Here is a 26,076-nt window from a genome sequence, read left to right as displayed (position 1 = left end):
GGAAGCTAAAGAACAATTCGAAACGGTAGCACAAAATATTTTTGGATTGAAATGTTAACGTCTTTTTATCAAATTTTAGGTGGCTAAGTTGCATTTAGACACTAACATGGATATAAGCAACAAATTAGTTAGTAATTATATTTAAAACTGTGATATTTCAATTTGATCAAAAACATGTAGAGGATTGCCAAAAAAATAGATTCATTACTGGATAAATAAGTGAACATAATAGAAATGTGTAAGCTTCCAGAAACTGTTTTGGGTTTGGGACTTAAGTTAATCAATGGACAGTCATATAATTTGAGTAATAGACACCATAATATTCAGAAGTATGAATTGATGATTTCACAGCTTAACAACGATTATCGAAAAAAAATTAAATATTCCAGTCAAATCTTCGAAATTGCCTCCGTGTCTTGTTGATTGAATTTCTGGTTGCATACAAATGAGTGGAAATATCCTTCGCTCCGAATCTTACCTGTCATTTTCTTTCAGAACGGTAAAATAGAATTTTTCTTAAAATTCAAGTTGGTAATGTAACACCAACAAGCCTTACTTAGCATATTAGTTCCATTGCTTGGGACTTTGATATTAGCAGTCAATATTTCAGAATTTTTGGGTAATGTTTCACCGTCCATTTTGTCATAAATTTAAGAAATATTACAGTATGTTTTCTCCTCCTTTTGGTTACTTTTTTCATTGCACTATTTTCAATTCATCTAATATGTATTTTCCTTATACCTTATAAGCTTCCTCTTTTACTCCGGTTAATTGGCATTTTTATTTATATTTCCCCAAAAAGTGAGGAAAGCTCTCGAAAAGTGTTTCTTGTACGCTTCTTACCTATATTTTCCAGTATCAAAACCTTTTGGAAAGTTTATACTCCTAATCATTTATATATATAATTTGGCAAAGATTACATTAGCAAATCTGCAGTATAAAATTTAGTTAATGAAAACCACCACTTTCTTGCTTATTGAGAATGCATAGCTAATTTAATGTTGAAAGGCTAATATTTTATGATTATATTTGTATTAGTTCAAATTTCGTCTTATTGTAAATGACAATCAACTGTCTTCAGTCCCAATCACAGTAGTTTAAAAAACTATACATCATTGAGAAAATTACAAATATTTTCTTCTACATTCCACCAAACAAAGATTTATGATAAACATCTTTATTACAACGGAAGAAAATTATTTAACAAACTACCAACTAATATTCAAAACCTAAAATTAAAAGAATACAAAAAAATCTAACAAATCCTTAATGAAAATCCAATCTACTCTATTGAAGACTTCGATGAAAAATGCATCAAAATTTAAAGAGTTTTATTTAATACTAAACCTATTTGTACTGTCGATACAATTTATATTGTCAAGTCAATAAAGTATTTATTTATTTATCATTTATCATATTAATCGCATCAAACAAAACGTCACTAAACCTTCATGTTATTCCATTTGTTGTAAAACGTTAACAAAAACTCGACAGTCGCGAGCAATAATTTATTAACTCAGACACGCAAGCTAACTCCACGCGAGGTTAGGCCATAACTCACCACAGCTTGTATACTGTGATAATAAACATTGTTACGTGCTTGTATGGAAGCCTGGGTATGGCCAGACATAAGTTATTACTTTTTTGGACGCTTTATGCTTTTTTATTGGCCAACCCTCATAGTTATGACTGTAACTCGGTACATCATGTGGCATTTTATTAGAGAAATAAACTATTTTGCTTTTCTGACTAGCGGAGCATAAGTATTTTGATGCTTTATCTCCCATTGGACTTGAAAATGACTTAATGACTTAGATGACTGGTTGAACTTGATTGCCTGTAAAACATAGTCTTTTTAAAAAACGGTCCAAACCCTCGAATTGATAATATACAACTTCGACCTTTCTTTTAGATATAATAATTAATTCACAGCTCAATGAAAAAATAGTGTCTGGATCTGAAAATGATCTTGCCTGGAATCAAAAAGCAGTAGCCTTCAAATTTGAAGAGGAGCACTATAACTACTTGGCAACTCAGACAATTATTTTGCTAGACGTGTTAATATATCCCATTGTATATGAGATACATCACATAGTACTGGAACTGGAAGATGTATTTTATCACATAGATTCGAAATATACCTATTATTTTACCATATGGGTCCAAATATTTGTGTAATGTAAGTACTAATATTCGTAATGATAGCCTAAGCTGCACCGTTGGTTCATTTTATGCCCCGAGTGTATTGAAACAGTTTGGATTCCTGTTTCACGTGTTTATAGTCTGAACTCTGATCTAGATAAAAATGTCCAAAAACAGCTGCCAATAGAACATATACTGAAAATCAAAATATATTGTATACATATACAAGATATATCCAAATCGGTCGTCATGTCATCATATCGTTTCGGGCCATTTCAATTTTAACATAGTACGCCGAACCTCACAAAACCAATGTTTATTCATGTCGTTAAATAAGATTTTTTTCAATTTTTACTGAGCATACCACACAAAATACAGGGGTTCCCTAATTGTAAATGACAGGAGCACGACACGGACACGGCGCCATTTTCCATCGACCAATGGTGATGATAAATATAAGCGAGCCGTCGCCATAGCAACCCCGTCAACACGGGGGAGTATGCGGTGAGGACAAATGGTAAATTGTATATTGATAACTTCTTACGTCCAATGACATGAACATGAGAAAATGTGCATTTAGGTATGCACTATTGAAAGTATGCATACTACAGAGTACAGATATATCACGATAAAAATATGCAATGCCGAAAGCATTCGATGGAAGTATATGTTACGAGACGTATATTATACTGATTATATAGATACAGAAAGTATTGGATAATGGATGTATTAAATAGATAGAAAATTGAAAAAAATGTAAGTAAAACTATACTATACGAAACTGAAAGTATGCATTATTAAGAAGAACTAAAATGCCGTGGTATTATTAGTATGTGAATCTAAAGTGAAAATAGAACAAAAGTGTACAATACTGAAAAATGCAAAATTTTAGTTGAAATTTGAATGCTTACTTTTTTTAAGACCAATGGCTATTTTTTTTTTTCAAAATTTAAGGTACAATTGTAAATCTGGTTCCATAAAATATTCTTGAACACATTTATTTATAAAGGTGTGACAATTTTGAGACAAAATATCGCAAACAATCTTACCCTAATGTCAGACCACAAGTAGTTAAAAAGATAGTCATATTGATAATAAGAGCTATTCTAATTAGACTTTTTATTACAAAAGGAATTTTTAAGTTTCTGTGCAACATGTGTAAGTGGTGTATATTATAGATAAAAATGTGGATTTCTGCTAAACCGTTTGGTTTTCTAATTTATACAACGAAAAAATTGCATTCAAGGCAAGGATTGCAGATATAGATTACTTTAACAATCAAAATAGAGATTAGCCTAAGTAAAAGAATATTTTCGCGTTATTTATAATAGATTCAAAAACGATTGAGGGTAAAAAATAAACATTTCAAATTGTTTTGTGTCATGGGTATGTTATGAATAGTAATTAGTTTAAAGATAAATTTGTTCATTTCAGTTAAACTTTGCATAAGTAACTTAATCCCCAGTTTAACTTTAGGATTGAATCTTGAAACTTTGCAATTTGGGTCGTAAAGAATCCCCCCTGCAAGATTTGATTACAACTTAGAGCTATAAAATATTAATGAAACGGCTGTGTTCGTCGAAAGGGAAATTGGTAAAGCAACGGAAAATGCTTAACGTCTCTCGGTTATAAAACATTTACAGCGAAAAATATTTACGTTCGCGGAAGGAATAGTTTAAGAAGAGTGTTCAGTCTATTCGTAAAGTTTGGTGAGTTTCTTTAATATGTTTTGAAATATATCTGACAATAATTAACATTATGGCCTATAGTTATTATATAAAACAAATTAAACTTACCTTTACCATAAACAATGTAAGGATATTTGTATATACGATAGAATCAGACATAGATGAACATTTTTTTCTGGATTAGGATGTCGGTCTGACGGTACTGTGCCCGATATGTTTAACTATGGGGTTCATCATCACTTTAAAGTTCCCATGTTAATCATATGGGAAGAGATTTATGCCTTCAGTAGCAAAAATTGAAAACTTGTATTTTTTTTAGTTTATTTACTTTTTCGCTTTGAGTTTTACATTGCTTTAAATCTTACAAGAATCAGTTAAGTTGTGCTGTAAAAATAAATTTTACATTCTTTGCAGTGCAAATTATTGGTAATGTTCTATGATTAATGTTACTGTATAATTTATGTTTCTACAGACTGAAAATGGGTATTTTATTGTATTATGTGGTAATAAAGCAAAGGTGAGAGTTATTTAAAAAGGAACTACGTGCTGTATGGGTGTAGTTATATGTTATGTGTATCAAAGCGTCAATTATTTTAATTACCATATTTTGTAGCCTTTGTTCTTGAGGCAAAGGTTTTTATAACCATCCTATGTACATTTCGCCAGCCTGGACGATTATTTAATTCGAACATGTTATCCATTCCATCAAACTAAATATGCACTGTTTTAAGATGAATAATTATTTGACATCTATTATTTCGGTCATAGTAGGTTAGGTCATACTTATAAACATATTGCTTATAATTTATACTTACAAATTACTGAATTCTTATCTCCACCTGCAAAAATAAAACTTTGTTACTGAGTAATAGGCTACGATTCTGTACAATACTACCTTAATTTTAATAAATATCTTAAATAATGTATTCTAAATTCAGGTTATTTTAATTTAACAAGAGTACGAAATAGGTTCACAAATACTCAATATACTGAGGTTTAATAGTAATGGGATTTATTTAATAGACAAAATAAATAGACTTAATAAAGGTAATATGATTACAACAGCGAACGCAATTCCATAAAAATGAAGGTCATAAATCTTGAAAAGCGCTCGCTACAAACGATAAACATTGTTCCATAGCATGTAAGCACGGAATTTACAAATTGATTTTTTATTTAAAAACATGTCAAATATTTTTACTTTTTTAATATTTTTCTCGCAAAAAGAGTTTATACACATTTTACAATTTCTTTCTCAACTGTATTCGCCAATGTATCAAGTAAATATGTATGTCTGTGTTATGTTTAAAATTTTATTAGGTGGTAATAATTATTATTAACATTGAAGCAATTATGCAATATTTACAAGAAAGTTAGAATCAAAACTCATTTATCATGTTAACTACTTTGGATTTATGACATACTAGCAGAGTACCCGTCCTTCGTACGGGGTTAGAATATAAGTTTAAAAGGCTTATTGCAGTTATACTCAAGCTTTTCGTTTGCAATAAGGGAGGACACAGTTTGATAAAATTTGCTTTTTTAAATTTACAGTATTCTTTAGTATTACACATCTACCATAGCCATAATGTTCTACCACTTCACCTAAACAACAGAGAAAAGTAAATTATCAACAATTCGCAAAATATCACAAATTATTCATGAAATGAAAAACATAAACATAACTGTAAACAATCCTACTTTGACAGTTCTCATTGCGAATCACAGTTTTTTGTTGCTGCTTAGTTCAAATTAGCTGTTTTCATAAATGCAAAAAAAAATAGTGCTGCACCCTGTTGGTAAATCTTATAACTTTTTAATGCTTTTCCATGTCATAGAACCAACTTTTTTTAGTTGAAACAGCTGACTAAATTCTTTAATTCCCTTTAAATGTGAATACTCATAAGGTTAACATGGGGGATTACAGAGCCACTAGGGCGGAGCCCGAAAGGATGTTTGAGATAAGAATATGCCTATATGTTAATCGGGAATGTAAGCTATCATCATGCCAAATTTCAACCCAATCCGTCAAGTGGTTTATGCGTGATTGAACTTCAAACACACAAACAAACAAACAAACAAACAAACTTTCGCATTTATAATATTAGTAAGATGTGCTTCCCTTGAGACCCTTCTTGGTCACTTTAACGTCTTTGGCTACTGATCCATCTCGGAGATACAAAAGTTTATAAGTTAAAAGAAAATCTGAAAGACATAAAAAATATTCATTAAGGGTTTTTAACTTCTCTAAAAGTGCATAGAAAACCACATTTAACTATCGTAGAAAGGTAAATCTGTGGTCAATTCCTCCACCAACCTACATCATGTTTTTATCAACCACTATAGGGGAGTTTTTTATTGTATATTCATCAAGCAGAATGTATTAAATAATAATGCAATACACAATTATGGCGCATTGCATCCCTCTGGTCCCCAGCAATCTTCTTAGAATTATTGGTAGCAAATTCAGCACGCTTATCTTAAGTTTGGTCAAGACACAGCGATTCCCAAGCCATTGGCCTTACCCCGTTATTCCCTTCATAATTCCCGAATTCCCACCAATATCCCCCCAATGCCTTCTATTCCTCACACTCCCACAGTCCCACACTACACAATATAACTCATGTTGTACCTAATATGAGAAATGGTGAAGTATAAAATCGCTTGGCACACTGACAAACTGTGGATTAAAATCGCAGTTCTGCAATGTAGTTTGTCATATAATGCAAGTAAAGAACATAGATACAGATTCGTGAATAGTTTATGATGGAGGTGGTTTTTAAGGTACCACCATTCGTGTATCTTGAATTTGGTTACGGGTTTTTTAATATGTTTTTTTATCATCTTGAATTAAAAATATACAAATATACAGTATATTTGTAAGTGTGGTTTAAATTAAATGATGATAGAACAAAATCAAATTATATTATAGTATATAGTAGTGTTTTGTGATAATCTCTTGCACAATATGCATGACTCATCAAGAATTACCAGTCTTATTCTAAAAATCATGTTTTTAAATTATGGAAACCTGAAAAATGATTCTAATGTAAACAATTACATCTTTTGAGTACCCACAAACTATCATCTCATTAAAAACCAACGCCTAATTATACATGAAAAAGCATAATATACAAAGTTTTCTCTAAATATATAATTGTGTATCAATAACGACCAAAATTCAGCTGGTATAAATAGTTCTCTAGTTTAGTACAAAGTCAATTATATTATTTACCAAGAATATACCTCAGTTAGCTTACCTTTGACAAATCAAACAAAAGTTTGCTTCCGGTAACTAAAGCGATGTCCCAGTTAATGATGGAAGATTAAACTAACTTCTCAGTTCATAGTAGTCTAATCAACCTTTGTCAATGTCATCTAACATGTCTTAACGCTAATCCTTACGACAAAACTATTTCCACACTACTATGTAAGAAATAGTTATTTATGTAACTAGTGAGCAAAGTGGCACTTTGGTGCAAATGAGATAAATATTTACGCATGATCTGCAGGCGAATGCGGAATGTTTCTCGAGTGCAGCAAAGGTCATTTGCCCTCGTGCTGCACATTATATTTTTCCTACAGTCACTATAAATCATATAAATAAGTAGTCTTTCAAACAATATACAACACGTTTTTAGGTTAGGTTAAACCCAAATGTTGAACGGAATGGGAAACACTGCACCAGCTGGTTGTAGTCGTATTATCTTTAGGTGTTACTTATTTTCAAGAGAGTACAAGTATAAACAGTAACAACAATCAGTATAAACAGAATAAACAAGTAATTGTGTAACTTTCTTACTTACGCACCAAGAGAAAAACAGTTCGTATGCTCGTTCATACTTCTTTCTTATTCTTTTTTTTAGGAAACAGGTTTGATGAAACATGTTTTGCAGTTTCTGCTACATATTTCTTCTGGTGTACACATAATAAATTCACAATCACAAAAATTCTCAAACATTTAGGCACACTTATAATTATTCTTTCAAATACTACACTTTAGGTTATGTTTGAACCAAACTATGGACGAAAATATAATATAAACACGAAATTGCAGGTTAAATAGTAGAAACTCAATCAGCTGATCATAGTAGCAGTATCTTTAAGTGTTGCCAACCTATTTCCAAGTGTATACGATTTACGTGAATAATAAAACCACGCTGTTTTGTGTTTTTTGGTTGTAATACTGGTGTGCGTTAATAAAGTATAAACCATGTGACAAAGTATAAACGGTGCGACAAAGTAAGTAAATGAAACAATTAGCAGCTTTCTGTACTATAATTAGTACAAGGAGCCAACTTTGTCGGGTGACTGTAGGAAAAAGAAATTCCCCATGTCAATTTGACTCAATCAGTTTATTATTTCAAGATTCATTATTGATAGAGTTTTTTAAGCATTCACCCTATTCTGCAATGACTATAAGTATATACAAATTTAAAAAATATAATATGATAATTACTTTGTTACACAAAACCACTTATACAACTAAGTAGTTTTATTACTCAGCTGATAACTGGGAAAACAGTATGGCAGACAGAAAAAGCGAACAAAGCGTATAACACCCGGTAGAATAAGCGGCATTCATCACATTTGAAATGCTGACTGAAGCGATTACAGAGCGCAGCTTTGGTGAAGGTTTTATATGATTATCCCCAGCAGTCGTTGTGATTTAGCCATTATAAAGTGGGATAAAACTTCCACTGTTACACACTCGCCATCAAACATGACATCGTGAATAAAACATGTGTTTAAGCTCCGTGAAAGATTCTACCTTTGAGGGATTTCAGATTTGTAATGATACTCGTAATAATCCGGATATTTTTAAGCTAACATATCAGTAAAATCTGTAAGAGCTTCAATCGTTTTTTGTATTTTTAATGTCCCACCTTTACATCCTAGGACGCTAATTTTAGCACGGAACTTGTTTACGCATTAATTTTGGCTAGTCCTAGAGGATCTCAGCATTATCACATAGAATAAATTCATTTGTGATTGGCGAGATTTGAGCCTGGGACCTCGGGCACAGAAGCCCTGAGCTCTGCCACTAGATCAGCTCGCTCCCAAGAGCAAAAACATTATATCATAGACTAAGGAATAAAAAGTTTGTTGAAACAAGACTTTTGTTTCCTTAGTCTATGATTATAAGTAAGAATGCATTTAGGTTATTAGTATCCTAACAAAAAAAAAATATATATATAGGGTGTCTGGCACAAAAGGACACAGAATTTAAGAAAAAGGTTTCACAGGACACCTATATAAATTGTAACTTTATATTACTGTGATTGATATTTTATTTTCATACTTTAACACGTTATTTGCAGTGTTTTATTTCCAGACACAACTTATACTATTTATTGGAGGTAATAATATTAAATAGATTTAAACAAGTACAGTTTACAACATTATAGTGGAAGGCTCAACATTATATCATAATTACATGACATTACTTTTTAACAGCGTCTACAGATACATCGTTCCAAAATCGATGTTCCCGTTAAAACTAACGAATCCTATTAAATTATGATGTTTTTTTCCTTTGAAGAGTTGGAAAAGGTATAATGTATAAATATTTAAAATCATTAACTTAAAAGTACTTTATACAATTTTGATAATAATGGAATATGTGCAAACAAATCTTCACAAAAGGGCTCATTAAAGTTGTATCACTGATAGAATACCTCCCAGCGGCACTTAACTCTATTGTATTAAGTGCAGACGATGGATTAGTTATATAGTTAAGTTCTCCACTGAAGCATTCATCTTCTGATTTATATTATTTCATTTATATATAGATTTTATTTCACTCAATAATGAATTCCATTTAATGTTTGAAACCTTTAACAATAAAAAATATGATTAGTTATGAGGGATTTATGAATTGTTTTCTCATCTTTGGAGTGGAATCATAGATTAAGTTTACGTTGCCTTATGTATGATGAGAATGAGTATTCATTTACAAGAGAAAAATCAATATTTCTTGGTACGGTAGGTTTCTAAATTTATATATAATCCCTGTAGTAAACATTAGGATTATCAAACATATGTGCTACCGTGCTACGTAAGGCTGTCAGAGGTAAAATTGAAAAGTTACAAGTATTTTATGTATTGTGGATTTTACTTAAACTTTACTTATTTACTCCAATTAATAAAAGAATATTTCTTCAAAATACTCACATAATATATTATGTGGAATATTTTCATCTAAAACCCTTAATTCTTTATGAAATATGTTCAAACCATTTATAAATATAGTTCTGGTTACAAACTATTGTGTTTTTTATTAATATGACCTAAAAAAAAACTGCAATTGTTTGTAATCGGATGAAACTTACAATAAAAAAGCAATTCGAACCCAAATCTGGATGTATTTTTATCCAACTGTTGTTTACGTTTTCCCTCCATAATTACAGCCGGTGAGGATCGTTATGGCGGGAGAAACAGTCGTCCTCGGCTAACGACGTCCTTGACTCGTTCATTACAGGAGTTATTATTGTCAAGGTCAATGACCTCGTACAAATATTTGGCAAATTTGTTGATACTAATTTTATAACATTTCAACTGAAATTACATTTTTTATGTTATTACAAACAAACTTGTTTACACCTGTAGCAGCAAATGTAAGTACTCATTTGATTTAAATAGGAAATAAGTAATAAGGGAGCATTTTTGTGAAAATCCAACAAGGTAAATGGAAATTCACTTAGTCTGCAGGTTTTCTTCTGCAAGGGTATTAATTTTGTACATCGCAATGTAAATTAGGAAGGGAACAGTAGTAAAAACGTCAATAAGTTGAATGGTTGGACGTAAGATGAGAATATACTAGACAGTCCCCCACGTATGGAATGTCAGACAGTGAAGCCATACCTCCCCTACAACTCTTACCCTTAACCTCTTCTTTAACTGGGTCTTAACCTCTTAGACGCTGGTCTCCTGCCAAGTCTGGCGTTTTATCATGCAGCTCAACAATGAAATGTAATCTTCCCTCGGTATAGTGTGATGACGTGGTATAACCTTAAGACTCACTCTGAAGACAGTAAACGTCTAAAAATAACCTATTGTACCTCTTTTTATGTTATCCATTTTTGTACATATTGTCTACATGATTAATTACGTATGTATTGCTTATATCTATAGGATTGCATGGAATTGGGGTCCTTATCTATTTTTATTGTTATAATTAATAATGTAAACCAATGGTGGCCAATAACCTTCTCATGATATTACGACGGACCCCTTTTGGTGAGTAATTTTAGGCAAAAATGAATTTTCAGTTGGTAAATAATTGTTTTAAACTTTAAAAACTAATGCATGATTTATTTTTCATGACCTGTTACTAAAGCCTAGCAAATAATTTGCTAAAAATTTAAAAACCTGGTAATATTTAACTATTGTGTTACGTTTTGTGACTAGTACAGTAGTTGTTGAGCCCAATATTTAGGAATAAGACCAACGTTGGCACCAAATATCTCATAGATTTTTCAAACCCGTCTTGGTCTTATATGACACTTGAAATACCTATAATAACCAGGATATGATTTTTTATCCTCACAAAGTGAAAAAAATCTGTTTCTATCTAAGTTAAAAACTACAATGACCCCCTAGGTTAATTGGATTATATTAAAATGATGCAAAACTACAAGGGTGTGTAATTTATAGTGAATAAGAGGAAGGATGAGTGTTATGTGAATGAAGTGACAGCTTTGCTATTGAGTAAGATCAACCGTTAGAACTTGCATTAAAAACAGCAGGCTATGATTCATAACTAAATTTTACAAAAATAAGTTAGGTATTTACCATAAAACTTGGTATTTAAAGTTTTACAAGAAACAACCAAGTTTGGAACCAGACGTTGTATTGCGCTGATAGATTACACCCGCTAAAGGAGCTTAACGTAGAATTACGCTGTTGCGGATTCCAGCCTTAATTGTCTTTGTCTCCTTTGCTAGGTTTTCCGCAGAACCAACTAACTGCAACTAATTTAAAAACGCATCGTCATTAGACATAACACTGTTCTTAAGTACATAGCTGTTGTAGGATATGTTGCCCTTATTAGCCAATTATATTATAAATTTCCATACTACTGTTCCTTTCTATTTTACACAATTCATTACATTGGTTTCCTCTAGATTGGAAAAGAGAAAATTTAAATAATGGTTCAATATGTTATACCATTGATGACAATATAGGTATAAATTTATAAATTTTAAATTGTGTAAAAGTTTCCAATAGTCTATGGTAAAAGTAAAACCAAATATTTTTATTCTGTAAGGAAGACTATGTAAACATTATTTGCTCATCTACATAAAAATTTTTCTTACTGGAGTGCATTCATCGCACCACCCAGATGTAGCTCTTTAGTACAGGAAGCAAACTATTACTTCTGTCTATATAATTGGTCTACAACTACAGGTGAGATTAGTACCACAATGCCTGGAAAAAGTTGCTTGAAGCGATTTTGTTTGACGGTATTTTAATCCGGGACTCCAAGACAGAAGGTCTGCGCTTTTACTATTTTAGTAGCCGTGCCTCTACTATCAAACGTAATTATCACAGTCTACATCGACTAGAATAATATTTACGAACAAAAGTTTTGAAATCGATCTAGAGATAAAGCTATAATTATTTGTATTAAAACAATTACCGTCTGCTTGATACAATTAGGGACTATCTGTGTTAGTAATCTGAATTTTGGGATGGAATCGGAATAAATTAGATCCCCATTAAACACCGAGGTTTTGTCTAAATTCTTGTATTGCTCAGAGTTAATTTATACGTTTACTAAGTAAAATCTTACATTATTTGTTACAAAATCTAAGTACGCATATTTATTTAACACTATTTACTTATAATTCACTCAAAAACGATTTAACAAACAAAGCTTTAGTTGTTTTTGTAAAACTGTTGAAACACGAGTTGGGAAAAAGCCTTTACAAGCGGTAACGTGTATTAGCTTGTAGAGACGGTAATGTTTTAGGAAGTGCTTGAAAATCAGTTTTGTGGCTAAAAGCAGAGGCGCGCTTTCCAACAGCGAATCGCGGGAATTTGTTACAAGACGGACGAGTGTAAATAACCGCTGTTTCGTATTCCCTCAAATGTTGTTTTTTCCACATCAGGATAAACAGACTTGTGGCAGACCTTTTGCAAACCTTACCGTGACTTAACCAATGCAATAAAAACAGTTTACAAGTAGAAAAAGTCAGTTTGCTGAAACCTAAATATTTGTATTCACTTTTTGTAATGTAACTGAAAAGATTAATTATGTGGTAAAACATCAGTTATATGTTGTTGTAAATGTTTTTAATTGATAATTTACAATTTTGAGGTTCTAAGGTAAATAATTATTCCAATTTTTATATCGTAGAATGTTGCCATTATAATGCTGGCAAACTTAAAAAGCTGGGATGTTTAGAATTTAATTAAATTTAAATAAAAGTAGCAAAGCATTGATACGAAAAAGAAAAATGTAAAATAATCCATGCAATTTTTTGTGCACTTATTTTTACAATCAAGGAAATATGATGGACATTTTGATTGTTGTAAGATTCTACCGCTGACAGAAATAGTCAAAACCAAAAATAGTCAGTTAAGGCTCTAGTGGGGAAAATTATACTAGTTTCAATTAAATCACTTATGGTTATTGCATTAACAGAGAAATATTTGATACATTTAACTTTTTTCAAACCACCAAAATAGGTCAAATACTTGTTCGCAAATAAAGCAAAAGCAGATGGAAGCCATTTTGCTAGTTACAACGATGACAATATAAAATATATTCATATTGTGTAGCTCATAATTTACTAGCTCGTAAAGAAAGGCGCTGTGTGATGAAAATGTAGTTTACATGTACATTCATTACATGCACAAAGACTCTTTTGTCTCACTCATTTTCAAACCTCGACTTTACCTCGGACATAAAGCATAAAACGTAGCAAAGAGTCCCTTTACCATTGATAAACCATACAATTTTATAATCATAAAAATAATATGTTTTGTTATATCCTAATCGTCATTACAACCGGTCCAAAGTTAATAGATGCACAATTTAGAACCTCGCTCAATTTGTATACCTTGTAAAATACTTGAACGTAAAAGTTTTTTACTTTTAATATTAAGAGCGCGAAATTGAATAATTTTCAATCTCCGTCATCAAAAGGTACAACAGATCTGCTCAATATGCGTCTCACACTACCTGAATTTTCATAAGTAAAGTTTCATCGGGTGGAATTTCCGATTTCAACAATTCCCAGTCGTGAATACCGATCTGAAACGTTTAGATTAAACATCTGTACTTGGAAAACTGAAAGTGTGAGTTTAGTACTCAAGTAGTATTTTGGTAGACTATAATTTAAAAAATGACATAGTTGTAAAAACAATATTTGGTAACAAATAAAACTGATTTGTTAAGGTTTTCTCCTATCGTTTTCATATCAGAAAACAAAAAGAAGTGAGTATGCCTTGATTTTGCATTATTTGTCACATTCGTACTGTAAATAGTGTATTAGGACACTTTGTGATTATTATATTTTTGTTTATAAATGTATTATTGAGTGACCTTTAAGTTTTTGTGTGTTATATTACTTTATTTCCATATACTTTACTACCACATTACCATGATGGTTGTAAAATTCTTTATTATACTTCAAACACAATAAAAGTCAAATATAATCTCATTTCCCTACACGATAATTAAATAAAAAAAATAATGATTACATTGATAAGAACTGTAAATGCTTATTTTGAGTAAATTCCATAGTAAACTGTCAGCCTACATTGCTTAATAAGAGGATAATTTCATTCTATTGTTACAACAAAAGCAGGACCTTATGTAAATTTATTCACTGGGTCAAAGAAATACGATTCTTTTCAGATCATTTAAGCTCCAAGGCAAAACAAAAGTTGAATCTGATTATGCATTTTACCTTATTTACCAAAAAGGTGGTGTTTCTATTGTTTAAGCTTTATTTCATTCTTAAAAGTTTATTGTGGCTTATGTTTAAGCTGAAGTTACAAGTTATTAGTCCCTATCGATAAAGATATATATATTTTACATGTAAATGTTAAACATGCAATTTATTATAAACAGGTGTGACAGATTACGAATATTTATACTCATTCCGTTAGTATTTAATTATATTAGGTCAAAATATTATAAGGCCAAGAAATCCTCAATTTTAACAATTAAAATGGTAAATGTCTTGATGATTACTACGAATTAAAAATAAATAATATTAAGAGTAATAAAAGGATTTGTAGATAATTTATTTAAGCATTCTTGTACTGTGGTTTATCATCACTAACAAACTTTAAATATTGGGATGAATCAATCGTTAAAGAATGGGATAAGCGTGTAAAATTACAACGTTTCTCGAAGATACCAACTAACTAAATTAACAACCACAATTCATTACTCACAATTACTAATTCCAATTTTTGTATTTTTCAGTTTCGTATCCAACAGCTAGCCTACCTGGAACAGTAATGGTGTTTAGATTAAATAGTAGAATTAAAAAGGAAAAATATAGAGATAAGTTGACAAAATTAGATTAAACAGTGTCGGGAAGAGTTTGCACAGTATTTACCTGTATCATCCTTTATGTGTTTGAACTCCGCAGTCTTGCTATGCATTGTTAATTTTCTGTTGACTTATTCTAAGTGGTAAACGGTTGAAGACAATGGCTCGAGGGTTTGTTGCTAATAATACCAGTGACGAGGAGTAACAACAGTGAGCTTTTAAAATTCAGAATGCAACCAATTACTAAAGTTTATTTAAGCTAAATAATATAACAAGTCAACATAGGGAAAGATATTTAAATATAGTTGCTCCTAAATTCTTTACGCCTTGGATGGACTCTTATAATTAACCCCGAGGAGCTATTAAAAAATTACATGTTTAAGTAAAATATTTCTTCAATTTATACACATTTAACGAGATATGCTAAACAAATTTAACAGCCTTGTCTCTACAGCAGTCGTATACATTTATACATATTGTACTATATGTTGTATGTACTCATACAATATTAAATTATTTTCTATGTCGTATTTTTACAAAAGATGCCCAACTCTCCTTAAAAGGATGCTATTAAGATATCCACTAGGCTAGGGATCACAATTTTTGTTTTACAATACTGTAACAGTGAACAATAATGGGAGAACAATATCTCAAATATGAAAGTTTCATTTGTTTGATCACACCGTTATAGTATAAGTTTTAAGTATGACCAACTCTTTTCTGAAACTAACGAATCAAATAGTGTAACATTAGCTGTTGTTTATGATAAGTCTAGTATAACAGGTTAAAGCCATTGTTCCACACGACATTAACCACAAGAAATACGAGAAAAGAGTTTCTTTCAAGTTGAAACCGTAACCGTCGACATTTTGCACTCACATATTAAAAACTTTAATTTATAATTATCAATTAAAGCCAAAGAACTATCTTCTGTGACAATAATCAAATAATACAGCGAAATTTGCAGTAATATAAAATTCATAAAATAAAAGCAAAATTTGCTTTTATATATATATAAAATTAAGTATATGTACAAACATCCTCTTTTATACTTATAGATACAACATAGGAAAAGATATTTAAATATAGTTGCTTATTAAAAATTATTTAATAGTTATGAGAAAAATTCATTATTCAAGACATTTTGGTACACTCTAATTTACTTTTCTGTCTCAATAATAGATTGAAACCACGTCTCCTGGGGACTTATTATTGTCTCCAATTTGTAGAAAGCAAAGTCTTCACAGCTAAATCTTTATAAGGTTTATTTAAATTAATTGTGCAGCATTCAGTTTGTCGATTTAGAAGTAAAGTTTATCATATTTTATACAGAACAAAACTGATTATTCCAAATGAATAATACTGCAAGCTCTGTGAATTATACTGTAGACTCTAAATTCGTTTACAGCTAATAAGTATATATCGATGAAACTCAATTGACAGAAATTCCTATTTAGTGTTCAGTATAACATACACAAGAAAGGATAACACAGTTAACAGTGTACTGCCATTGACAATCTTTATAACAAATATGCGAAGGATAATATTGTAATAACTTAGATGTTTTAATTTTCAACATCTTATAAATCTTAAGTAAAATATTTATAGAAAATCATATATTGATGTTATCCTTATTATGTCTCGTTCCTGTTCCTTTTTTTGTCCCTAGTGTATTCACTATTTATGTACCATACTATTTAGTTAATAAACCGAAATCTTAAACTTCCCTGTAAAAAGTTATATTTTGAGTCTCGACTTAACAGCACAGCTCAATCAATTTGCTACTAAATTAATTATTTCCGTTTTTATTATCAACATTGCTTTGCCTATAATTAATTTATTGTGTTGCTACTTATTCCTTTTCTCTGCTCTTCTTGGTATTCAGAATCTAATTTCAATTCTTCCTGCTAGTTATTTATAGTAAGTCATTATTTTGAGGTTATCTTTATTATGTCATGTCTTGTTCATTAAATCTTTTTGTGTCCAGTTTTTTCCACTACTTATGTACTGAACTATATGTCACACATTTTGTATTTTCCTGTTAAAATTGTGAATCCGTTTATAAAGAAAAAAATTTGTGTGCTATGAAATAAAACGTCATCCTAAACCCCCTCTCCTTGGTCAGACCACTTTCTTCAGTTAGTCGTTCAAATAACTGTTGATATTTACCATTGTAGAAAAATAAATCAAATTATTAGTTCTCGCTGTAAGGCAGCAAATATTGTTTCAATTATGCAAATATCGCTTTTGTTCAGTATAAAAAAGTACATAGCACGTAAAACTGTAATAAATAAATAAAAAGAGCCAGGCTATTCATAAGCTATTAATAATAACACGATATTGCCCCAGGCCTGCTTGTATGCATGTACACAGTTATCAATTTCATGTAAATAATGTAGGCAGATCAATATAAACATGGGTAGTATTTATCATTTTGTTAGGATATGTTCATATGTTATTTATGTTCGTATGTATTTATGGATATGTTGTTTAGGTACGTACATAAATAGTGTTGAAGAAGAAGGGTAAATGTAAATTCTTGTCTTTACCATTTATTATTCTACTTATTGTATTAAAGGTTATATTGTGTGGTTATATATATTTTTTTTATTTCACACAAAAGGTAAAACTAAAACAATGTCTAAAAAGTCTTTGGAGTCAAACAATGTGGAAACTATTAAACAAGGGTTGTAGTGTGACCTCAGAATGTTGAGCAAACTCAAGAACAATAACATTAACTAACAGTTATTGCTTCATAGAATGTTATCACATGTGGGTGTTGTGGCAAACATTAAACTCAGGTGTTGTAAAAACTGAGATTGTACAGAGGTACTTAACTTATGCTACGAACAAAATATTTTGTTATAGTTTAAAATACAGTTACTGTTAACTCTGTAAGTGTTGCGACCATTTAGTTTTCTACAGTTGACTGTACTTTTACCGTAACTCTACTTAATTTTCTTTCCGCTAGATATTGATTTATAATAACATTAATTATTTAATAACCTTGTTTAATGATAAAACCGCCACCAAAGGAAATCTTAAGTTGGTTAAATATTTTATATAAAATTTAAATAGCAGGCCTATATAATGATTTTTTTTACATGTGTTTTTGTATGAAACAGGAGAAAATGTATTTTTATTTGAGATTTCTAATGCAGCTTTTGTTATATTGATGGTCGATGAAATGTATTTTACTGTTATTGATGTCGTAATGAATGAAATCAAATAAATTTCGTGCCTAAAGGTGTTAGAAAATATCGTAAAATTCTCATTACGAAACTTTACTGTTTTTTTATATCTAGTTTAACGTCACAAGCTGTTAGCCATAGTAAATCTGAAAACTTCCATTTGCAATTTTAAATATGTATAAAATAAATGCTTCATATGTGATCAAATTAAAATTTGATTCCTCATGGCAGTCAACTTTGTGTGATGAATTTACTCATAAGGAGTAATAGTTTAATAAACTATAGTTTTGTCTAAAAATGCTATACAGGGTGATTGATATAAGTGTGCCAGCCGTTTTATTCGAAAACTATAAGAGATATAAAAAAAAGGTAAGTGCCTTGGATTTTTAATTTAAAAAATTATAGTCAAGTCAAAAAAATTATTTTAGCCACCATTTTTCCAATATGGCCGCCAACTTTGATTTTTCTTATGGAACACCCTGTATTTTATGATGTATTCTGGTAGAAAAAGTAATTTTAAGACGATTTTATTCTTGTAATTTTTTCATAAACCTAACCGTTTCAAAGATAATAATGGTTTAATTTGTGAAATTTTGAATGGTTTTCGAACTAAACAGCTGGCATGCTTGCCAGTTTCGATAGAGGCCTTTATCGAAACTCATTCTCATGCAGAAATTTCAAAACTTTAACCATTATTATCTTTAAAAAGGTTAGGTTTATGAAAGAAATCACAAGAATAAAATCATCTTAAAATTACTTTTTCTACCAGAATAAATAATAAAATACAGGGTGTTCCGTAAGAAAAATCAAAGTTGGCGGCCATATTGGAAAAATGGAGGCTAAAATAATTTTTTTGACTTGACTAAAAATGTTTAAATAAAAAATCCAAAGCACTTAGCATTTAACTTTTTTTGATATCTCTTATAGTTTTCGAATAAAACGGCTGGCACACTTATTTCAATCACCCTGTATATAAGTATGCTAACCATTTTTATTGAAACATAGAGTGAACTTAACCTAGTATAATTTATGTGAGCTATGTTTTCAAAATGAAATTATTGTAGAGATTCTTTACTGGGTTTAAAGGTAGTTAGCAGCATGCAAAGCTATAGATGTAGCCATTCAAGATAATATAGGTCAACGACCTGTGTGCTTGCTTAGGATGTTATTAGAAAATATATTGTTTTATTATGTTAGAAGGGAATATTTTAAGTTAAAACCAGAAAATGAACATGAATAAAGATGCCTAAACTCCTATTTATAAAAAGATTGGTTCGAATACAACCATAGTATTGTTTGACATGTTTTCGTCTATTATATAGGAATTTCACTATAGCTTGAACCGGTCAGTTACTAAAATCATTCGAAAGTTAAATTTTTTCAAACAAATATAAACACAAGACATTGCTTATATTTCTAATTTGCTTTACTAATGAAACAAATTAGCTCCTAGAAAAAGATATTTATTCAAAGGAAGGTCGTTCCCTTATTGTTTAGTCTGTCCACAGTTGAAGCCAGTAAACGCAAGCAATTTGCTAACGGAAGACGAAGAAATACGAAACACCGAGTTTGTTTACCTTGTTTCTCAACTGGAGACGAATTCTTAAAGATCTCTTGAGGCACTATTATGGCTTCCATTCTTTTGGAAACCTTCCTTACACATTGGTTGTTATAAGCATATAGAATGATTAAGACTAATAATAAAACTGTTTCCGTCCTAAGATAAATTAGTTTTCATCACTCCGTAACGAAAGTAACTATTTTCGATAACAGCTGACATCAATGAAAGTAGTCGTTTCCCAAGCTCTAATTTAGGGCGAGGGGAAATCGATCAGCTGATTTCCCTCGCTCTAAATTTACTTTCGCCTCTCAATTAGTTCTCCATTTACTCTCTACGCGCTAGTGTTTTGTTACGGTTTAACCCATTAGTGCATAACGTCCCATAAAAAGGACGCTGAAAAAAAAAAGTCTAGGAGGGATATTTTATGTTTGGTGTGGTATACGTTGGCATCACTTGTTCCTGTAGGTGCTAGTGGTGGGAGACAGCACATTGTTCTTCACTGCTAACATAACCTCACTTCTGCACATGTGAAAATGTCAAGCTCTAATTTTCGTGTTACGCATGAGGGGTAAGTACATTTTATTGTGTTTTATGTGCGGTAATAAAATAGTTATAAACTATGCTTTTACATTCTAAACAAGTTGTTGATTACTTTTGTACTTTGGTTTAGTAGTTTCAGCAACTTCAACAGTTTCTATATAGTCCAGTGCAGTTAGACAAAAAATGACCTTGACCCGGACAAAATTGATAACAGGCTGAAAATTGGTGGAAACGTTCAGAACAATGTCCTGAGTGGCCCATACAAAGTCCCAAGAAATCCCAGTTGGGGAACGGCCGCCATCTTGAAAAAACTGCCGCCATCTTGGAAATTTAGATTTTTTGCTGTATCTTTTGAAGTAATAGTCCGAAAGGCATTATTTATGTCTCAAATTAAGCGTTTTGAACTCATGTATGAGGGTAGTATATAATTAAAGAGTTTAATACGTTATAAGCATAAATATTATTTATATTAACCTAAAAATATATCTATAAAAATGATACAAATTTACAAAATAAAATGAAGCTTTTTCTCTTTTGTTCTTAATTGACTTGTTAAAGCCATTAACCCTTTGGACATTTCTTGCAATTCACTATGTTTAGTCTTTGGAATTGGTTAATTAAGGGGTGATTAAAAAGTCAAGGCCCCCCTCTCCTCTAATATTTTTCTAAGTAAATATACAGAAATATCCTTTTGGTGGTGTTGCAATCTTAGTAGGAAGTTTCATTTGATGATTTTGAGTGTCCCCAAAAAAGAGGGGATTTTAAAGGCAACTCAAAAATTTTAAAGTAAATCCTATTCAAGTGACAACTTATCTTGAAGTGTTTACAAAAACTTAAAGAATGGTGAAAACCAGAGTTCGCTATATCTTCTCTATCCAAAATGGTAGCCCGTCAAAAGTTTAATCACGATATTGTCACATTTATTTTCTTTGTTACATTAATATTCACTTAGAAAATATTAGAGAGGGGGGTATTGACTTTTTATTCACCTAAATGCTGTAATTTGTTATTTATTTATTTAATCAAAACGGCAACATCACCAATTTACAATGTGGATTCAAGAAGCCTAAATGGTAACAACATGCATTTTAACAGAATATTTAACTAACTTAAATCTATGGCAGGAGCAGAGCAACATTGGTAACAGGACATCTTGACTAGGAAAGCAACAATTTAACAATGAAGTACAAAATAAATTTTGAAAAAGCAATTAATAATTTCGTTCGTTCCGATATGAAAAATAGAATCATCTAGATATAGTTGCTATAATTGATTACCATTATATTTTAATATTGCATATAAACTTATAATGTAACTACTCGCTGTTAAATAATATTGTCGGTGATGTAATCTTCGTTGTAACTAGCGCGGTTGGCACATCCGTGTCCAGTGCAGTAGCCATGCATCGTGGTACAATTAAGACCATAAGGGTCGTTGTACTGTATCCATGAATCCATTTCAACCTGCACTTGGTTTGTCACTCAGTTGGTGGTTAATGAGCCATAGGGTGTCAGAAAGACAAGCATCTACAACTATTTTTGGTTCGGAAAGGGCTGTACTGACATCTCCCAACACTACTAAAGATGTCCCAGGCTTAAGCGGACGTTGGTAAGGTGTCACTGGCTGAAAGCCATGAGATAGAAGGACACTTTTTGCTTTTGGGATTGTAGATCGTGGTACAGGAGCACTTGCACTGACACATTTCGGCTGGTGTTATGCACCCAATGCCACCCATGGCATGAAGAGTACCATGTCCATCAAGGGTTTTAACGTTGTAATCCGCGTTGTCGAAAACATTATGAACGTAAGCTCCGTCATCTATTGAAGGTAATACATTATCAGCTATCGAAGTCTCATAATTGACCTTCTTGTATGTCGAGCAAACTCCGAGCTACGATAGAATGTCTAACGGCAACTTTGAGCCATTAGGCCCCTGAATATATGGTTTGACCTAGAAATAATTAGAACACAGATGAAACCATTATTGTTCGATAGTGAAAAGTATTGTGAATAACATATCAAAAGTCTCCAAAAATATCTTTGGTGGAACACCACCATTTTTCAAAAATGGCGGCCAAATCCAGTAGTTTTTTGCTTTTTATCGAAATTCTGACTTTCCAGTCAATATTGGTGAAAAGTCGTCAATACATTTAATGTTCCTTCTGAAATTACCTTTAAAATGATACCAAATACATGTACCTACAACAAAAAATTAACCTCGTAGAAATAATAAAATATTTCAAAAAAAAATATTTGTTATAAATTAATGTAATAGTCCATAAGCAAACTAAAAATAACATACACAGGGACCGTATACAAATTTGCAAGTAAACATTTTATGGTTTTATTTTTATTGTTGTGGTGTGCAGAGTGACATACCAAAAGTTGCAAAAAGTCAGTCCACGGGATACCCCTAAATTAAGGAAAAAATGGCTTTCCCCAATATTGGACAAATTTTTCAAAAAAAAGATATCACATGTTTTTTGCACATTTTTCGAGATATTGACTTGGAACCACGACCGATATTTTTTTGATGGTCCGTACCTAATTTCAATAGGGGACGCTTTTGGGGCCGCCATCTTGGATCAGCCATATTGGATCTGCCATATTGGATATAAATATATTTTAATGTAATTATAGTGTTGTGACATATCATTATGAACTAGATTTCCACGCTGATTTCAATGCTGAAATCCGTTTTTAAATAAGTTTTTTCGTTGCTTAAGATATATTAAAACGAAACTCTCCCCTATACATCACTTATGAACGTATCGTACTTTGAAAATGTGTTTTTATTATTTTTCTCCAGGTATTATTAATACTTGCAGTTCGTTCTACCCTTAAAGTATTCAGTGATAAAAGAGCTTTCATTGTAGTTAGCTTTAACTTTGTTTTATTTATAGTTAAAACATACTAGTAATAGACAAGGTACAAACCCCAACACAAAATTAAATTAAACTTTTTTATCAGTTTTTGTTAAAAGATTTGTATATCGGGTTGTTAATATGATAACAAGTTCGTTCTGGTATCAAAGTATACTCAGTAAATGTTTGGCTTTAATTTTATTGATTATTAAATGACACATGACAAATTTAAAACGAATCATGTAGGCCTACCTTCAATGAACTATTGAATTATTTTTTGTTATTTTGAAATTTGTCTTTAGTTAAAGACATTTATCCCCAATTCTAAATAACTCCCAATAGGGAATCCATAGCTAAAATAAAAGTCAATATTTGAACGAATAGCTATGACGAGTTTTTCCCGCTTTCGCTCTGCACAACAGTACAAAATAAAACCATAAAACGTTTTGTTGGAATTTTTTGAAGGCCATATCCTATATTTATTTAAATATAATTTCCAAGTTACACAGTTACAATTATTTATAAGTACAGTTATTTATTAGTTAGTTAGTCATATGTACCATCAGTCAAACACCACTCCCAATCTGTTGGATCTGCTGGTGAACTATTCCACGCCATACTTGAACCTGATGGTACAACCTTAGGCTGTGGTAGTTTTCAATGTGTTTTTAGATTGTCAAAGTACGAAACGTCCATGAGAAATGTATCGGGGAGAGTATTAGTTTTTATATATCTTAAAACCGTAAAACGCTATTTAAAACTGATTTCAGCATTGATATCAGCGTGGAAATCTAGTTCATAATGATGTGTCACAACACTATAATTATATTAAAACATATTTATATCCAATATGGCAGATCCAAGATGGCGGCCCAAAAAGCGTCCCCTATTGAAATTAAGTACGGACTATCCAATAAATATCGGTCGTGGTTCCAAGTCAATATCTCGAAAAATGTGCAAAAAAACATGTGGTATCTTTTGTTGCAAAATTTGTCCAATATTGGGGAAAGCCGCCATTTTTTCCTTAATTTAAGGGTTTCCCGTGGACTGATTTTTTGACACTTTTGGTATGTCACTCAGCACACCACAACAATAAAAATAAACCGTAAAATGTTTACTTGCAAATTTTTATACGATCCCTGTGTACGCTATTTTTAGTTTGCTTATAGACTATTACATTAATTTATAACAAATATTTTTATTTGAAATATTTTATTATTCCTACGAGGTTTATTTTTTGTTTTAGGTACATGTATTTGGTATCATTTTAAAGGTAATTTCAGGAGGAACATTAAATGTATTGACGACTTTTCACCAATATTGACTGGAAAGTCAGAATTTCAATAAAAAGCAAAAAACTACTGGATTTGGCCGCCATTTTGGAAAAATGATGGTGTTCCACCAAAGATATTTTTGGAGACTTTTGATATGTTATTCACAATACTTTTCACTATCGAACAACAATGGTTTCATCTGTGTTCTAATTATTTCTAGGTTTTGCTATTTATTTTCTTATTTTAAGGCGCCTACATACCGTCTGTGAAGGTCGAGCAGCAGGGGCGATATGAAAGATCGTGGTCGAGCTGCAGCAATAATAATTGCATGAGCTGTATTAGTTGTCTCCTCTTTAAAGCTTTATCATAGTTAAATGGATATTATATTTATATCCAACCAATTCCAAAGACTAATCATTGTGTGGTGCGAGAAAGAGAAAAAACTTATCTTGTATATATTTTGTATATTTATATCAATTATTTTAGATGGGGACGCCGCTATGTGCGTATTTTAACCAAATATGAGTGAAGGATAAGTGTAGGATGAGTGGCGCGATCTTGTAGTCTTGTTAGTGACTAAGGCCGACATGTTCCTTAGACACAGATGTTAATTAATAGCCCATACAGCTAATGGCAACTAATGGACCTACAGTTTATAGTGGAATCTGAACCACATTTTTTCCTTGTAATTAACGAATTGGTCTAATTATCAGGATAGTACTGCGGATAGTCATAGTACTCACTAGTGCGGACGTTAATCCACACCAGGGAGCATCGCATCCACCTTGCATGCCTATAAATATCCACAATTCGTATAAAAGGGGGGACATAACCGTATCTATATCATTATTATAGATATTTTTAGGTTAATATAAATCAAATTTATGCTTAGAGCATAATAAACTCTTTAATTATATATTACCCTCATATATGAGCCCAAAACGTTTAATTTGAGACATAAATAAGGTCTTTTGGACAATTACTTCAAAAGATACAGCAAGAAATCTAAATTTCTAAGATGGCGGCAGTTTTTTCAAAATGGCGGCCGTTCCCCAACTGGGATTTCTTGGGACTTTGTGTGGGCCACTCAGGACATTGTTTTGAACATTACCACCAATTTTCAGCCTGTTATCAATTTTGTCCGGGTCATAACCTAATTGTACTGGACTAATAGTCATGTTTTCTTAAGCGTCCCATATTTGGGACGCTATGCGCCTAGACAACAATGTGTTGCTAATAGACCTTAGTTTTTAAGTTTATTTCTTACGAAAAAACAAACAAATAAATGCCTTTCCGGGGGACAG

The 26,076-nt window shown here is 31.3% G+C and overlaps 1 protein-coding gene across 3 annotated transcripts in view; it reads right to left on the bottom strand.

Moving 5' to 3' along the window:
* LOC128991874 (uncharacterized) overlaps window positions 1–26,076 on the bottom strand; it is a 244,905-nt gene that overhangs the window by 171,040 nt on the left and 47,789 nt on the right. Inside the window, exon 2 of one of the 3 annotated variants that reach the window (XM_054415121.1) lies at window positions 4,646–4,669. The exons of the other annotated variants lie outside the window; for them this stretch is intronic. The gene's annotated coding sequence lies outside the window, so the exon portion shown is untranslated. The remainder of the gene's footprint in view (window positions 1–4,645; window positions 4,670–26,076) is intronic. 3 annotated transcript variants of the gene reach the window in all.

The sequence above is a fragment of the Macrosteles quadrilineatus genome, unplaced genomic scaffold (genome assembly GCF_028750875.1).
Source record: "Macrosteles quadrilineatus isolate MER2022 unplaced genomic scaffold, UCM_ALF_1.0 Scaffold_4__1_contigs__length_99947679, whole genome shotgun sequence".
Taxonomy (NCBI): Eukaryota; Metazoa; Arthropoda; class Insecta; order Hemiptera; family Cicadellidae; genus Macrosteles; species Macrosteles quadrilineatus.
Note: the sequence above shows the minus strand (reverse complement) of the source record. Positions and strands in the feature narration are given on the sequence as shown.